Genomic DNA, 4,384 nt, shown 5'->3' on the forward strand with positions numbered 1-4,384 from the left:
CTAACTCTAAACTGTTAGAGAGTTTTTGTCCATCACAGTTGGATATGGGTACTAGATCAACATCCATATTGGGAATGGGATGTACCAAAGTTATGGATATGCATTTGTATTTTGGGTATTCAGTACTTGTACAGATAAAAGGACTCTGTAATCACCTGTAAATCAGTGTTTGTACAGATAGAAGGACTTTGTAATCACCTGTAAATCACAGTGTGTATTTGGGGGCTATCCCACAATAAACACACACTTTCTAACTTTAAACTGTCAGAGAGTTTTTGGCAGTCACAGTTGGATATCGGTACCAGATCAATATCCACATTTTTTAAATAAATCAATACCTTGGAACAGGCAGCTCTGGCTCCATCCTGGGCATCATTCCCAGAGGAGAACGCGGGCGTTGCCCAGGGCAGGATGGAAAACTGCAATGTCCATCAGACAAAAAGTGTTGGAAACTTTCTGTTTGGAGAAGCTGGAATCAAAACAGTGAGAAGGTTTTTTGGATCACAAGGGCCTCTCCAAGCTCTGAGTGTGGGCAGGCAAGAGCTGATTTTGAGCTGCTCTCGCCATGGGCCATTGCAAGTGAAATTTGTTTTCCTTGGAACAGGCAAGTCCAACTGGAACAATGGCTGGAATCGACATCTTGCGAGGGAAGATTTTGTTTCATCTTGAAAGGCTGCAACACCTTGAAATATTTTCCGATGGAAATGACATTTTGTTTCTGCTGATAAGCACAGGAGTCGTCCCATCGCAGTTTCCATCCTTCTCTGGCCTTTCCCACTCCAGCAGGAGGGATCCATGGAGCCACATGCAGGAGCAGTGGAGAGCCATCCAACCACCCCACCCAGGGGCATGGAGAGCCATCCAAGCACCCACCATGGGCACAGCTCATGGGAACACCTCGTTCAATGGGGAAAATGGAGGGGAAGGCAGTGGGATGTGCTCTGGACCAAGGAGCCATAAGACTTTGGGAGAAGGCCAACAAATGAGGAGAAAAACAGCTCTGAAATGTGACATATCACAGAATAGGTGCCCTGGAATGGTTTCAAAGCTCTTGGTTTCTGCCTGGCAGGAGGAGGAGGCCTCTTTGCATCTCCTCTGTGGACTGGGTGGGAACAAGTCCCTGTGGACCCATTCCAGGGCACAGGAGGAGTACTGGAAAGAAGCCAAAACCCCTGTCAGTTTTCCATTAAAAAATGGAAGGAAAACAGGTAACAGTTAAGAAATCTGAGTGCTGCTTTGTTGTAGTCTCAGGTTTCTCATACCTGGAGAACTCAAGGAACCTCCCACTCCTCCCATCTCCAATCTGGACAAAAACTCTGTTCTTGAAAAGCTTCATCAGCAGAAGAAAGTTGCAGTCTCAGGTTGGCTGCAGCGTTACCCTTTCACAATTTCAAAACATTTCCTTTAGATCATGCCTTTTTTAGCACCACGTGATTAGCTCACATTCACAAGCAATCATTTCTGAGCAAAATAATCTGCCACTGTTTCCTCTCAAAAATGGGCTGAGGATTCCGAAATATCTTCCTCCCCTCATTCCCCCCTCCACATTCTAAATGACTGTGAAAAGCTTTGGGTTTGAAACAAAAGGTGTCCCTTCTTTCCTTCCTCTTTGGAAACAGTTTTTAACACAAACGGAAAAAAAAAAAATAATCAAAGTATTCCAGTCAAACGTGTTGGAAAGAGAATACTCTCTTTCCTCTTCTCCTCTAGGAGATGGGACGAGCGGGAACAGCTTGGGACTGAGGGAGAGCAGGTTAGATGGGATGCTGGGGAGAAATCCTTCCCTGTGAGGGTGCTGAGGCCCTGGCACAGGGTGCCCAGAGAAGCTGGGGCTGCCCCTGGATCCCTGGAGTGTCCAAGGCCAGGTTGGACAGGGATTGGAGCAACCTGGGATAGTGGAAGGTGTCCCTGCCATGGCAGGGGATGGACTGGATGGGGTTAATTATCAGAATTCAGGACATCCCTCTGGCAGTCCAGGATGGCCAGGACCCTGCCAGGGGGCTCAGAGACCCTGGCACAGAGCCCAAGGTGCCCCTGTGGTTTCAATTATGATCCATGGAGCAAATTACCAACTTTATATGAAGATCTGCAAGCCACAACAGTTTAAGTAGAATAATAGTGAACTTATCACGGGGTGAAAAAGATTTTTGTGGTTTACAGAATTGGGGTTCAGGAGGCAAGATGGAGGGATCTGGGCATGTCCAGCCTTTCTCCTTGTTCTTCTTGGCCTCCATCTTCTGCTGTGATGGTGGCACTTTTAGATTGGTTTAGAGTAGAAGCTCACTGTCTAACATAGGTGATAGGTATTGGGAAGTAATTGTAAATATTTCACACATAGTTTTTAATATAAAAAGATAACACCAAGGTGGGCAGAGTGCCTCTGACTGTCCTGCTGAGTGGACCTCATCTGGACAGGAGAAAAAATTTTATATATAAGAAATAATAATCAACCTTGAGACTGAGAAATGAAGAGCCCTGACTCCTTCTCAGAGCGTGGGCTGGGAAAAGAGACTTTCTAACATTTCTCAGAGTCACTCTGACCAGCACGAGATCACGAGATTTAACATCCCTTCCCAAATCATTGTGTGATTCCACGATCCAGCATCCTAACGGAGGCGATGCTTCAGCTCCCAGAGCACCCCAGAGCTCGTGTCCCCCTGGCTGTGCTGGGATGGGCTGGAGGAAGGAGCCGCTCAGCAGCACATCCTTGGACAACCCCAGCCCACACAGTCCCTGCCAGGGGTGTCAGCACTGCAATGCCAGCAGGACCCAGGTCACACAAGAAGGGAGTGAGCTTGGAGGAAGCAGCAGGTGTGGTGAGGAGCTGCCAGCTCCCACGACACGCATTGTGCCTTCCCTCTCTGCCTGAGCCACCTCAGAGCCACCCGCCAGGTGACTGAGACAGCGACTGAGCGACTCCTCAGCCTCTGCCACGGCCGCCCAGCCTCGCCCTAAAAACGAGGCAGGTGTTTGTTTTCACAGGGAAATCAGTAAATGGTTCTGACAGCCATCATGGAACACTTCCACCCAGAAGAACTCCCTTGGCCAACCATCTTCCCGATGGGCTTGACTTTACTTACCTTAGAAATTACTTGTTTAGAATCAGGAACATTGTGTTCCTCGCCTGTATCTGACACCTGACAGTCAGATGAAGGATCTGTCATAAGGTTTGAATTTCAGAGCAAAAGGCACAGCTGAGATCCCACTGGCTGGCTGCACAGAGACCCCACTGCAGCTCTCTTTGACAGAGCTGTAAGGGGGGATACACCCCAGTGTAAAAAGGATGTGGGCAGTGGTGGCCCCCCGAAGCTCTCCCAAAACCAGTCATTTCAAGAGCTGCCAGCTCATGGAGCAAGCTGCCTGTTTTCCCTTGGAAGTGGCATTTTAAAGTTTCCCCACACTGAGCAAAAGGAGAGGGACAGGAGCTGCTGTTCTCTAGAGAAGAAGCTCCCCATAGGTACTCACCTGAAGGGAGGACCACGCAGTGCTGCTGTAGGTGTGGGGTGGTGGAGGCCACTGGGGGAGTCTGGTCAGCATTTGGGATTGCACAGCCATCCTTCAGCTCCCTGCCTTCGTGATCTCCCCATGAGCTGGAGGTAAGGAGAATTGGCTCCACCTGGCAGGGGTGGGCACCGTCTATCCAGAACAATGGGAAGCTGCATGGACACCACCAGGCTTTTTGGGGCCAGCTGAGCTCTTCACAAACAGCCTGTGGGGTGGTTTCAGTGGGGCTGCCCAGCCATCCCATCCCATCCCATCCCATCCCATCCCATCCCATCCCATCCCATCCCATCCCATCCCATCCCATCCCATCCCATCCCATCCCATCCCAAGCACTGCTCTTCTCTTGCCAAGGAGCCACCCAAGTCCTCACCCCATTCAGCCCAGACTCCAGGACCCTGGGTCACGCCTGATGTTCCTTGTGCATCAGTGGAACCTGCAAACTCTGATTTTATGTTATTTACAAGTGTGTCAATTGTTTGTTTCGTAGAGCTGATTTTTGGCAAAAGCGTGGGTTTTGCTTTGTTAAATTATAGATCCCCTCTATTAGATCTTAAAGGTGAAATCTTATCTTAAAGTCAAAAGCAAAGTTTTTAAATTGTTATGTACATAAAGATTTTGCCAAAAATTAGCTCGTGAAAAGGATAGAGCAAAATCAAATTATATGCTGGTGTTCGTGGGTTTTAATTGCTTCTTGTCATGCAGATTTGCCTGTAGAACAACCAAAAACAAGTGTTTGATTCCCACACCCTGACACCCCAGGAACCCCACAGCCCAGTGCTCCCCTCAGCACCACGAAGGGAAAAGCTCTGACTCACACCCAAAGACATGTTCAATGTCCTTTCATCCACACGAGTTCAGTAATTTCAGCATTAATTTCCTC

The sequence above is a fragment of the Melospiza melodia genome, chromosome 12 (assembly GCF_035770615.1).
Source record: "Melospiza melodia melodia isolate bMelMel2 chromosome 12, bMelMel2.pri, whole genome shotgun sequence".
NCBI classification, from domain to species: Eukaryota; Metazoa; Chordata; class Aves; order Passeriformes; family Passerellidae; genus Melospiza; species Melospiza melodia.